Here is a 14887-nt window from a genome sequence, read left to right on the forward strand (position 1 = left end):
TCCAGTTGTGTATTGGACACAATGTGGGCTGCACGACCGCTGTCTGGGACCTCCTGTTGTGTTTATTTACAGCCCTGGTATCACCGCTAGGTACCAGGGCTATTATGTCACGCTGCCTACCTGCTGCCACACTCACACTGCTCCTCCATACCTCCTCCTGCTGCTGCTGCTGCTGTCTGTCTGTGTTTCCCACTGCCAGGGTACACAGATGATTTACCTTCTGCTGCCACTCTGCCACCAGCTATTACGTCAAACAATAGCTGCTCGCCTACTCCTCCATTCCTCCTCCTGCTGCTGCTGTCTGTCTGTGTTTCCCACTGCCAGGGTACACAGAATTACCTTCTTCTGCTGCCACTCTGCCACCAGCTATTACGTCAAACAATAGCTATATTGGTTGTAAAACCAAAAACCAAAAAACCATAAAAAAAAAAAAAGGTTTAATTTTTCTGAGGTGCCCGGGTTGAAAACTGTGTTGTCCCAGTTGTGTATTGGACACAATGTGGGCTGCACGACCGCTGTCTGGGACCTCCTGTTGTGTTTATTTACAGCCCTGGTATCACCGCTAGGTACCAGGGCTATTATGTCACGCTGCCTACCTGCTGCCACACTCACACTGCTCCTCCATACCTCCTCCTGCTGCTGCTGCTGCTGTCTGTCTGTGTTTCCCACTGCCAGGGTACACAGATGATTTACCTTCTGCTGCCACTCTGCCACCAGCTATTACGTCAAACAATAGCTATATTGGTTGCAAAACCAAAACCAAACAAACCATTAAAAAAAAAAAAAAGTTTAATTTTTCTGAGGTGCCCGGGTTGAAAACTGTGTTGTCCCAGTTGTGTATTGGACACAATGTGGGCTGCACGACCGCTGTCTGGGACCTCCTGTTGTGTTTATTTACAGCCCTGGTATCACCGCTAGGTACCAGGGCTATTATGTCACGCTGCCTACCTGCTGCCACACTCACACTACTCCTCCATACCTCCTCCTGCTGCTGCTGCTGCTGTCTGTCTGTGTTTCCCACTGCCAGGGTACACTACACAGATGATTTACCTTCTGCTGCCACTCTGCCACCAGCTATTACGTCAAACAATAGCTGCTCACATTACTCCTCCATTCCTCCTGCTGCTGTTGCTGTCTGTCTGTGTTTCCCACTGCCAGGGTACACAGAATTACCTTCTGCTGCCACTCTGCCACCAGCTATTACGTCAAACAATAGCTATATTGGTTGCAAAACCAAAACCAAACAAACCATTAAAAAAAAAAAAGGTTTAATTTTTCTGAGGTGCCCAGGTTGAAAACTGTGTTGTCCCAGTTGTGTATTGGACACAATGTGGGCTGCACGACCGCTGTCTGGGACCTCCTGTTGTGTTTATTTACAGCCCTGGTATCACCGCTAGGTACCAGGGCTATTATGTCACGGCGAGCTGCCTGCCTCATTGACTGCCTGCTGCCACACACTCATCCTCCTCCTCCTGCTGCTGAATTTACCTCCTGCTGTCTTTGTGTTTCCACTGCCAGGGAGCACATACAATGGCGCTTCCAACATGCGTGCGCCCACCAGCTATTTGTTACGCTCAAAAATAGCTGCATTTCTTTAAAAAAAATTTTGAAAAGAGAAATACGTGAAGAAGAAGAAGACGATATTGAAAAAGAAGGAGAAGGAGAAGATGAAGATGAAGAAGAAGATGAAGAAGAAGATGAAGAAGATGATGAAGAAGAAGATGAAAAAGAAGAAGAAGATGAAGAAGATGAAGAAGAAGAAGATGAAGAAGAAGAAGATGAAGAAGAAGAAGATGAAGAAGATGATGAAGAAGATGAAGAAGAAGAAGAAGAAGAAGATGAAGAAGAAGAAGAAGATGAAGAAGATGAAGAAGATGAAGAAGAAGAAGATGAAGAAGAAGAAGATGAAGAAGAAGAAGAAGAAGAAGATGAAGAAGATGATGAAGAAGAAGAAGAAGAAGAAGATGAAGAAGAAGAAGAAGAAGATGAAGAAGATGAAGAAGAAGAAGAAGAAGATGAAGAAGAAGAAGATGAAGAAGATGAAGAAGAAGATGAAGAAGATGAAGATGAAGAAGAAGATGATGAAGAAGAAGAAGAAGATGATGAAGAAGAAGAAGAAGAAGATGATGAAGAAGAAGAAGAAGATGATGAAGAAGAAGAAGAAGAAGAAGAAGAAGAAGACAATATAGAAGAAGAAGAAGAAGATATAGAAGAAGAAGATCTAGAAGAAGAAGAAGAAAGATAAAGAAGAAGAAGAACAAGTATATACAGTAACACTACTGAACAAAATTAAGGACACAACTTCTCTTTCCACATTTTTTTTTAAAGGAACATCCCCACATAATCACTTGCTGTTGTTACTTGGAAAAAAAAGATGTTTCTTGCATCATTCACCCTCAAAACAAGTGTTGGAAGCTATTTAAGGCCAATTCGAATAGTCAGCTCGAATAGTGAGCTCGAATACCGACTCGAATAGTGAGCTCGAAGTCCGAGGTCGAATCGAATAGTAAAAATTATTCGACTCGAATATTCGACTGACCTCGAATAATTTACTATTCGAATTCGACCAAACTCGAATTTTAAAAAGGGGTATTTGAGCACCACTATCACCCCTTACCACATCACCCCTAACCCTTACCACATCACCCATACCTAACCTTTACCACATCATCCCTAACCCTTACCACATCACCCCTAACCCTTACCACATCACCCCAACCCTAACCCTTACCACATCACCCCTAACCCTTACCACATCACCCATATATAACCCTTACCACATCACCCGAACCCTTCCCACATCGCCCCCAACCCTTACCACATCACCCCTAACCCTTACCACATCACCCCTAACCCTTACCACATCACCCCTAACCACATCACCCCTAACCCTAACCACATCACCCTAACCCTTACCACATCACCCCTAATCCTTACCATATCACCCTAACTCTTACCACATCACCCCAACCCTTACCACATCACCCCTAACCCTTACCACATCACCCCTAACCCTAACCACATCACCCCAACCCTAACCCTTACCACATCACCCTAACCCTAATTCTTACCACATCATCCCTAACCCTTACCACATCACCCCTATTCCTTACCACATCACCCTAACCCTAACCACATCACCCCTACCCCTTACCACATTATCCTAACCCTTACCACATCACGCAAACCCTTACCACATCACCCCTAACCCTTACCACATCACCCCTAACCCTTACCACATCACCCCTAACCCTAACCACATCACCCCTAACCCTTACCACATCACGCAAACCCTTACCACATCACCCCAACCCTAACCCTTACCACATCACCCCTAACCCTAACCACATCACCCCTAACCCTTACCACATCGCCCCTAACCCTTACCGCATCACCCTTAACCCTTACCACATCACCCCAACCCTTACCATATCACCCCTAACCCTAACCACATCACCCCAACCCTAACCCTTACCACATCACCCTAACCCTTACCACATCACCCCTAACCCTTACCATATCACCCCTACCCTAACCCTTACCACATCACCCCTAATCCTTACCACATCACCCTAATCCTTACCACATCACCCCAACCCTAACCCTTACCACATCACCCCTAACCCTTACCACATCACCCCTTCCCCTTACCACGTCACCCCCAACCCTTACCACATCTCCCCTATCCCTTACCATATCACCCCCAACCCTTACCACATCTCCCCTATCCCTTACCACATCTCCCCTAACCCTTACCACATCACCCAGGAAATTATAGACCTGTAAGCTTAACATCAGTTGTATGCAAACTATTTGAGGGGTTACTAAGAGATACTATACATGACTTCATAGTAGAAAATAATCTTATTTCTCAGCATCAACATGGGTTTACTAAAGACAGGTCCTGTTTGACTAACATGCTCAGCTTTTATGAGGTAGTGAATGCTAATATGGATATTGGGAATGCTGTAGATGTGATATACTTGGACTTTGCAAAGGCCTTCGACACTGTTCCCCACAAAAGTCTGGTGCAAAAGTTGAGGATGCAAGGACTGGGGAAGAGTCTGTGTGCATGGATAGGGAACTGGCTAATGGACAGAAAACAAAGAGTTGTGGTCAATGGATCGTACTCAAAATGGGAGACTGTTAGCAGTGGGGTCCCACAGGGGTCTGTTCTGGGTCCAGTGCTCTTCAATTTATTTATTAATGACCTAGTAGATGCAGTAGTGAGCAATGTTGCTATTTTTGCAGATGATACAAAATTGTGCAGAATCATCAACTCTCAGGAAGATAGTGTCATATTGCAACAGGATCTGGATAAGATGGCTATATGGGCACATACATGGCAGATGAAATTCAATGTTGACAAATGTAAAGTCATGCATTTTGGTCTAGCACCATACAAAATAAATGGGAGACAGTTGGGGACATCAAACTTGGAGAAGGACTTAGGAGTACTCATCGACAACAAGTTAAATAATCTTACTCAAAGCCAAGCAGCTGCAGCTAAAGCTAACAAAATTTTGGGATGCATTAAAAGGGAAATAAAAACTCGAGATGCGAGCATAATATTGCCCCTGTTTAACTCTCTAGTAAGGCCACATCTGGAATATGGAATTCAGTTCTGGGCACCACATTACAAAAAAGATATTGCAGTTTTAGAGCAGGTGCAGAGACGAGCTACAAAATTGATACGTGGGATGGAAGGTCTCGCTTACCAAGAAAGGTTAGATAAACTGGGTTTATTTAGTCTAGAGAAAAGACGCCTTAGAGGAGATCTAATTAACATGTATAAATACATTAGAGGGCAATATAATAGCTTGGCGGATGAGCTTTTTGTCCCTAGGCCTTCTCAAAGGACTAGAGGACATGGGCTGCGCATGGAGGAAAAACGTTTTAGCCATTTATTTAGGAAAGGGTTCTTTACAGTAAGAGTGGTTAAAATGTGGAATGCATTGCCACAGGAAGTCGTTATGGCAAACTCTATACCTGCATTTAAAGGGGGCTTAGATGCTTTCCTTGCGTTGAAAGACATCCATGGCTACAATTACTAGGTTATGCCTAATGATGTTGATCCAGGGATTTTATCTGATTGCCATCTGGAGTCAGGAAGGAATTTTTCCCATTTGGGGCTAATTGGACCATGCCTGGTGGGGTTTTTTTTCGCATTCCTCTGGATCAACAGGGGTATGTGGGGGACGGGCTGGAGTTGTACTTTGTACTGGTTGAACTCGATGGACGTATGTCTTTTTTCAGCCAAAATAACTATGTAACTATGTAACCCCTAACCCTTACCACATCACCCCCAACCCTTACCACATCTCCCCTATCCCTTACCACATCTCCCCTAACCCTAACCACATCACCCCTACCCTAACCCTTACCACATCACCCCTAATCCTTACCACATCACCCATAACCCTTACCACATCACCCCCAACCCTAACCACATCACCTTCAACCTTACCACATCACCCCTAACCCTAACCACATCATCCTAACCCTTACCACATCACCCCTAACCCTTACTACATCACCCCTAATCCTTACCACATCACCCATAACCCTTACCACATCACCCCTAACCCTAACCACATCACCCCTAACCCTTACCACATCACCCATAACCCTTACCACATCACCCCTAACCCTTACCACATCACCCCTAACCCTTACCACATCACCCCTAACCCTAACCACATCACCCTAACGCTTACCACATCACCCTTAACCTTTACCACATCACCCCTACCCCTTACCACATCACCCCCAACCCTTACCACATCTCCCCTAACCCTTACCACATCACCCATAACCCTTACCAAATCACCCCTAACCCTTACCACATCACCCCTAACCCTTACCACATCACCCCTAACCCTTACCACATCACCCCTAACCCTAACCACATCACCCCAACCCTAACCCTTACCACATAACCCTAACCCTAATCCTTACCACATCACCCATAACCCTTACCACATCACCCCTAATCCTTACCATATCACCCTAAGGGCTCGATTCAGTAAATGGTGCTAACCCAGTTAGCATGCCTAAAGGATTTGGGCATGCTAACTAGGGTGCTAAGTAGTTAGCACATACAAACTACTTAGCACCGGAGTTAGCACATGCAAACTTAGCACGGTAGTTAGCACTAGTGATGGGCGAACAGTGTTCGCCACTGTTCGGGTTCGCCCGGATTTTGGGCTGTTCGAGTTTGGTTCGGGCTCCGCCGGACACCTCGTGGTGTTCGGCCATGTGTTCGGCCATGTGGCCGAACTTATGTTCGGCCTGACAGCGCATGGCTGAACGTTCCCCGAACGTTCGGCTCGCGCTGTGATTGGCCGAGCGGGTCACGTGGTTTGGGCTCGAACACGCGGCTCGCACTGCGATTGGCCGAGCGGGTCACGTGGTTCGGGTAAATAAATACCCGAACCGCGTCATTTCTCCGCCACTTGAAGTTGGGTTTAGCTTTGGGTATATAATAATATTGGCAATAAGTCTATGTTTAACCCTCCATCAATTCCAGGTGGCTCAGTGGAACTCTTCTATTCGAGGGTCTTGGAGGACTGCAGATCCCTCATGTACCCCAAAGATGCCCCTAACATGTCTCCAGAGGAGAAGGAAGCCTTAAAGTGGTTACAGTCTCGGACTGATTTAACTATCAAAGAGGCAGACAAGGGGGGAGGGGTTGTAGTGCTCTCTACAGATCAATATCAAAAAGAATGCTTGAGACAACTTGAAGATAGGTCGACCTATACCAAACTGGCCACTGACCCTATAACACATTATGAAGTGGAATTAAAAAGACTTCTTAGAAAGGCGGTCACTGATGGTGCTTTGGATAGAACAGCTAACAAATTACTTCCTCATTTCCCTCGCAGCCCGGTGTGGTATTGTATTCCTAAAATACATAAATCTCAGGAGAACCCACCGGGCCGCCCCATTGTTTCAGCTATAGGATCTCTAACAGAACCATTGTCTCAATTTTTAGATGTTCAGTTAAGACATCTTTTGAGATCATTACCATCATATGTGGGTGATACCACAGAAGTTTTGAACATTTTGAATATTTTTGAATGGCAGCCTCAGTACCATTTACCATCAGTGGATGTAGTCTCACTTTATAGTCGCATCTGCCATGCGGATGGTTTGGAGGCAATTGCATCCTTTATACCAGAATTGATGGAGGGGGAGGCCTTACAATGGTTTGTCCTGGCGGGTCTGGAGTTTGTCCTCACCCGGAACTCATTCCTCTTTGACCGCCAGTGGTACCATCAGGAGGTCGGCACGGCAATGGGGAGCCCTGTGGCCCCCACCTATGCCGGCCTCTTTATGGGTCGCTGGGAGGCAGATTACATTTATTCATCGAGGAATGGTTTCCTGGAGCGGATCAAACTCTGGACTCGCTATATTGATGACATCCTGATAATATGGGAGGGGCAACAGGCAGATTTTGAAGAGTTTATGGAATACCTCAATTCTAATAATGTCAATATGGCCTTTACCCACTCTTGGGGGGATCAGCAGCTGCAGTTCTTAGATTTGGATATTCAGGTGCAAGAGGGAATATTGGTGACCAAAACTCATAGAAAAAAGACGTCAGTCAATACACTTCTAAACGCTACTAGCTATCATCCATCCTCAACAATCAGGGGGGTCCCCTATGGACAATTCCTCCGGCTACGGAGGAATGCTAGTTCTTGGGAGACCTTCCTTGAACAGTCTGAGGACCTCAAGTTCAGATTAATGGAGAGAGGATACAAACTGAATATTATACAGCAAGCATTCTCACGGGCAGCGGATAAAGATAGGGCCTCCTTACTACAGCGAAGGAAGGAAAGAAATAAAAGTTGTGTCCAAAATAGGTTTTTCATGCATTTTTCCTACTCGCCAATGTTTCAACATATCAAACAAGCGATAGGAAAAAATTGGTGGATTATTCAACAGGATAAATTATTAAGTTCAAAGAGTGCAGTAGGTCCTTGTGTTTCTTACAAGCGAGTTCCCAATCTAAAAGACAAGTTGTCCCATAGTGAATTCATCAGCCCTCAGTCTCAATCATGGTTGGGCTCTAATCGCCCAAAGGGCAATTTTAAATGCCAGAGATGCTCCTGCTGTAATTTTTTAGAACTGGGGAGTGTCTTTACACGTTTTGGAAAGACATGTAGGATAAAACAGTTCATCAACTGTAGAACTAAAGGCCTAGTCTATGCTCTTGTGTGCCCATGCCAGAGAATTTACGTTGGTGAAACCACAAATATGCTCAAGGACCGATATCAGGCTCATTGCCGAGCGGTCCAGAACGGGGAAGGTTGCCCCAGAGTGATTGAGCATATGCGAACAGCCCACAATAGTGATGTGACTAAATTGAAATTCCTAGGCTTAGAACAAGTCAAACGGGATAGAAGGGGTGGAGACTGGCACCGTAGGCTTCTACAGAGGGAGAGCTTCTGGATATCATATTTTGATGCGGTAGGACCTTTAGGACTAAATGAGAAAAATAATCTAGCAGTATTTATTTGAACAAGTGTTTGTGTTTTAATTTTCTTTTAATTTCTGTGAATTCCCATGCTGAAATGTTGTTTCCCCTTTTTTTATAATTTTTTATAACTATTATAACCTCTACTATCTTGTTATTTATCCCCAGAAATGGTTATGGATCCCGATTCAATGGTCCGTCCTTGTGGGTTTGTGAGTATTTAATGAAAAAAGTCTATCTTACTGTTTACCAATTTATGTTTGCAGCGCATCCCCACATGGACGGACTAAGTGTCCCATAATTGGGATGTATGTTGATAACTGGGACTACATGTTGAGTAGTTGCTATTCACGTTTGCTTCTTTTGATGCCCACCTATTTTTGAATTGTATGTGGTGGCACTAATTCCTTAGGCCACTAGATGGCAGTGGTGGACTTATATATAATTGGTTGGGCATGGGTTTAAATATATTTTTACCCTGGTCGCCCTCTGGTGGAAAAAGATCTCACTCCTTTTCCGCGTTCCGGAACTTCAGGCGTCCTTTGGAACGCATTGGACCATTACACTAACGTCTAACGTGCCCGGATATGACGCGGATGCGTCTTCCGGGTTGCGTTCCACCACAGCGGAAGTATAGATTTAGAGGCCACCAGCACGGCCTTGCGTGCGTTCCAAGCGCGAACAGTGCGCTTTTTTGCAACGTGGGTGGCGGCTGCTCCTCATGGATGGGGTAAGAGGTTATTTAAGGGGTGAGCACACAGGGGGTGATTGTCCTGACGATGCGCCACAGTGTATAGAGGCGTGAAACAGCTGTCGACCTCCCCACCAGCCTAGTACCTCTCTCTCAGTATTGTACTGGATGTAATGTATGCATTTTAATTTTTCTACATTAAAAGTGAAGTTTTACAAGGGATGTGCAAAGCCCCTTTTTCTCTACCTACTGGATCTGACGTGGCTCGCACTGCGATTGGCCGAGCGGGTCACGTGGTTCGGGCTCGAACACGCGGCTCGCACTGCGATTGGCCGAGCGGGTCACGTGGTTCGGGTAAATAAATACCAGAACCGCGTCATTTCTCCACCACTTGAAGTTGGGTTTAGCTTTGGGTAGGCAGGCAGGTTAGACTCTCTCATCAGCTAGGCTAGCCAGGGCCCCCCCAGCCTCCTAGTCATACTACTGTAGTGCCAGTCAGCGTGCTTGTACTGCTGGGATCAGTAGTACTTCCGCCACCAGTATATAGCATTGTCTATTTGCCACTGTACTGCCAGTCAGCGTGTACTGCTGGGATCAGTAGTACTTCCGTCCGTCACCAGTATATACTATATAGCATTGTCTTATTGGCACTGTACTGCCACAGTCAGCGTGTACTGCTGGGATCAGTAGTACTTCCGTCCGTCACCAGTATATACTATATAGCATTGTCTTATTGCCACTGTACTGCCACAGTCAGCGTGTACTGCTGGGATCAGTAGTACTTCCATCCGTCACCAGTATATAGCATACTATATAGCATTGTCTTATTGCCACTGTACTGCCAGTCAGCGTGTACTGCTGAGATCAGTAGTACTTCCGTCCGTCACCAGTATATAGCATACTATATAGCATTGTCTTATTGCCACTGTATTGCCACAGTCAGCGTGTACTGCTGGGATCAGTAGTACTTCCGTCCGTCACCAGTATATAGCATACTATATAGCATTGTCTTATTGCCACTGTATTGCCACAGTCAGCGTGTACTGCTGGGATCAGTAGTACTTCCGTCCGTCACCAGTATATACTATATAGCATTGTCTATTTGCCACTGTACTGCCAGTCAGCGTGTACTTCTGGGATCAGTAGTACTTCTGCCACCAGTATATAGCATTGTCTATTGCCACTGTACTGCTGGAATCAGTAGTACTTCCGTCCGTCACCAGTATATACTATATAGCATTGTCTTATTGCCACTGTATTGCCACAGTCAGCGTGTACTGCTGGGATCAGTAGTACTTCCGTCCGTCACCAGTATATAGCATACTATATAGCATTGTCTTATTGCCACTGTACTGCCACAGTCAGCGTGTACTGCTGGGATCAGTAGTACTTCCGTCCGTCACCAGTATATACTATATAGCATTGTCTTATTGCCACTGTACTGCCATAGTCAGCGTGTACTGCTGGGATCAGTAGTTCTTCCGTCCGTCACCAGTGTATACTATATAGCATTGTCTTATTGCCACTGTACTGCCACAGTCAGCGTGTACTGCTGGGATCAGTAGTACTTCCATCCGTCACCAGTATATAGCATACTATATAGCATTGTCTTATTGCCACTGTACTGCCATAGTCAGCGTGTACTGCTGGGATCAGTAGTACTTCCGTCCGTCACCAGTATATACTATATAGCATTGTCTTATTGCCACTGTACTGCCACAGTCAGCGTGTACTGCTGGGATCAGTAGTACTTCCATCCGTCACCAGTATATAGCATACTATATAGCATTGTCTTATTGCCACTGTACTGCCACAGTCAGCGTGTACTGCTGGGATCAGTAGTACTTCCATCCGTCACCAGTGTATAACATACTATATAGCATTGAATTCTATTGCCACTGTACTGCTGGGATCAGTAGTACTTCCGTCCGTCACCAGTGTATAACATACTATATAGCATTGTCTTATTGCCACTGTACTGCTGGGATCAGTAGTACTTCCGTCCATCACCAGTGTATAACATACTATATAGCATTGTCTTATTGCCACTGTACTGCCAGTCAGTGTGCGTGTACTGCTGGGATCAGTACAACCATAATGAAGAAATCCAGTGAAAGAGGGAGGGGCAAGGGAAGAGGTGTTTCCCCTGACGGTTCACGTAGAGGCTGCAGTGGAGCACCTAAGAAAACCCACTCAATACCACCCATGTGTGCCAGACAAACAACCCTCACTAATCCACAAGAGCAGGACCGGATAGTGAATTGGTTGACCTCTCAAGCGTCCAGCAGCGGGTTAAGCAGCAGCAGCACCAGCACATCCTTGTCACGCACGAGGTCCTCTGCCAGTTACAAGGAGCCAGTGGGCACAAAGGTGACACAACCAGCAGCTACACCATGCACACAATGGCCGAATAACCAGTCCGAACAATTATTTCCGGACACAATGGGCTCTTCGGAGGAGCTATTCCCACTCCTACCCCCACAAACAATGGAACAGCCAGAAATGTTGTGCCCGGATTCACAACCATTGTGCGAGGAAACTGCACCACTCATTGAAATGCAAGGAGAGGACGAAGACACCCAAATCCCTGAGCAATGTGCGCAGGAATTGGAATTACAGGAGGTCCACCAAGAACATCTTGAAGACATGGGAGTGAGGTGCGCAGAGGGTGTTCTAAGGAGCTCTAGTCCACTGCACACAGACACAGTCACAGATGAGGAGATGGAAGAGGAGGTTTTGGACGATGTGGACACAGACCCGGATTATCGAGTACAACCTCGCTGTCGGGATAGCAGCAGTACACCCACTGCTGCAAGAGTTCGCCGTGTGCCACAAAGTAGGCGGGGTATTTCGGACACAACAGGCGTAGCCGTGGAAGTGAGACACCAAAGAGGCACGAAGCAAACTCGCCAGCAAAGCAGGAGCTCAAAAGTCTGGGCTTTCTTTGAAGACTGCAGGGTGGATGTTACCATGGTGATTTGCAAGGTGTGCAGGACCCGACTGAGCAGGGGGAAAAATGTCAACAACCTCTCCACCACCAGCATGCGCCGCCACATTGTAGCCAAACATAGCACTCTGTGGTCAAACACGCAAGGCCAGGGTAGCGGCTCGCTTCCAGCCCCCAGCAACACTGCCTCCGTTGTCACCAGACCCTCCTCCGCAGCAGCCCAGCCATTACGTGGTGCACAAACATCCGTAGTAGATGACGATGTCAGTTTCCGCAACAGTCCTCTTGACGTTTCCCAGTCTTCAACCACCACGACAACAACAACCAACTGTCCTTCAGTGTGCGATCCTACGGTTCAGTTGTCTGTCCCGGAGATGTTTGAGCGCAAGAGAAAATTGCCAGCAAATGACTCCCGGGCCGTGGCACTAACAGCCAGCATAGCCAAGTTTGTGGCCTGCGAAATGCTGCCATATCGCGTGGTGGAGACAAACAGCTTCAAGCGCATGATGGCGCTTGCCATCCCACGTTACGTGGTTCCCAGCCGATACTATTTTGCGCGGTCTGCAGTGCCAGCGTTACATGAGCACATGGTTAGAAAAATAACCAGAAGCTTGAAAAATGACGTTGCCTGCAAGGTTCACCTCACCACAGACACCTGGACGAGTGCCTTTGGACAGGGTCGATACATCTCCCTGACGGCGCACTGGGTGAACCTTGTGGAGCCTGGCAGTGACTCCTCCTCACCAGCTACGGCGCGGGTGTTGCCCACGCCACAAACTGCTGGACCGACGTCCCTCAGAGGCACCAATCTCGACTCTGACTCCTTCTCCTCCAACGCCTCTCAAAGCTGTACCTCATCCGGCATCGGTAACCCAGCAATAGGGTCGTCGTGGAAGCAGTGCAGCACAGCTGTTGCCATGCATCAGCAAGCCTTACTGAAGCTGATCTGCCATGGAGATAAGCAGCACACAGGTGAAGAAATTTGGAAGGGAATCAAGGAACAGACCGATTTGTGGCTGGCACCGCTGGACCTGAAACCAGGCATGGTTGTGTGTGACAATGGGAGCAATCTCATTTGCGCTTTAAAGTTGGCTAAGCTGAGACACATCCCTTGCCTGGCACACGTTATGAACCTAGTTGTTCAACGGTTCCTGAGGACATACCCAGGCGTGGCAGATCTTCTGCTGAAGGTGCGACGAGTGGCCAAATATTTCCGAAAGTCCATAACCGCTTCGGAGGGACTCACCAAGATGCAGGAGCGGTTCAATCTACCGAACCATCGCTTGGTGTGTGATGTACCCACGCGCTGGAATTCGACGCTGCACATGCTAGCACGCTTTTGCGAACAGAAGAGTGCAGTGGTCCAGTACATGACGGCGCAGTACCGAGGCGCATCCGGGCAGCTACCAAGCTTCTGTGGATCTGATTGGGCCACCATGTTGGACCTCTGCCAAGTCCTCCAAAATTTTGAGCAATCCACGTTGCTTGTGAGCGGTGAAAACTCTTCAGTCAGCATTACGATACCACTGCTGTGTTTACTGAAGAGATCAATGTTGCAGATCAAGGAAGCCGCAGTCAGGATGCAAGTGGGGGAATCTCAAGAGGACAACGATCAGCGTGATGATGATACCAACATCAGACAATCTGCCTCAGGAAACGCTGGTCCTCCCAGCTATGCTGAAGAAGAGGACGAGGAACAGCTGGAGTTGGAGCAGGACTTGGATGCCCCCACTGCCGAGGGACAGAGCGGTGCACGTTGGACTTCCACGATTCAGCGGGAATGGACAGCAGAAGAAGACGAGGAAGAAGGTGAGCAACAGCGTGATGCTGGTGATGATGATGAGGGTGCGTCAAGCTCAGAAGAACATGATAAGGATTCTGTTAGGACTGTGGCAGACATGGCTTAATTCATGCTAGACTGCATTGAACGCGACCCGCGCGTTGTTCGAATTCTGGACGACGTGGATTACTGGGTTTATACCCTTCTGGATCCACGGTACAAAGACAATGTTCCAAAACTCATTGGAGAAAGTGTCAGACAGGTCAAAATTGAAGAATACCAGCAGGCCCTTGTGGAGACATTAGAGAGGAGATTGACATCCTTCCCCTCCTCTAGCCAGTTGTACGCCGACAGACTGACTTCCGCAAACCCAGGACGAGGAGGGGAACAAAGAACGCAAGCTGCAGGTAGTGCCCACAAGGGAATGGTATCGGCAGTGTCCTTGGAGTGGCAAAATTTTATGACACCCATGCAGCAGCCCACAGAACAGCAATCGCCCAGTTCCACCTCCAACACCAATCGCCTGCAGAAGATGGTCAAGGACTACATGTCAGATGGCGTAGCCATGTTGAACAATCCATCTGCACCCTTCAATTATTAGGTCTCTAAGCTACACATCTGGCACGAACTGGCAATGTACGCAATAGAGGTGCTGGCTTGTCCTGCAGCCAGCGTTATGTCCGAACGCTGTTTCAGTGCTGCCGGAGGCATCATTACAGATCGGCGTATCCGCCTCTCCACAGCAAATGCAGACCGGCTGACACAAAATTAAAATGAATCAATCGTGGATTGGAAAAGACTACGCAACACTCCCCGAGTCCGAACCCGACCAAGGACCATGAACATCTGTGATGGCTTAGCGTTGCCACTTTCCGTAATATCCCATTTCTATTTATTAATCACTGCATGGCGACAAAACTCATTGCTTTGCTTTGAAAATAATACAAGATTGTTGTTACCTGTGCCAAAAAAAACTGACATTTTCCG

At 47.0% G+C, this 14887-nt stretch overlaps 1 protein-coding gene across 1 annotated transcript in view; it reads right to left on the bottom strand.

Moving 5' to 3' along the window:
* The window catches only part of LOC137542185 (tyrosinase-like), a 299951-nt gene that overhangs the window by 42962 nt on the left and 242102 nt on the right, over window positions 1-14887 (bottom strand). The window lies entirely within an intron of this gene.

This window comes from Hyperolius riggenbachi, chromosome 2, assembly GCF_040937935.1.
Source record: "Hyperolius riggenbachi isolate aHypRig1 chromosome 2, aHypRig1.pri, whole genome shotgun sequence".
NCBI lineage: Eukaryota > Metazoa > Chordata > Amphibia > Anura > Hyperoliidae > Hyperolius > Hyperolius riggenbachi.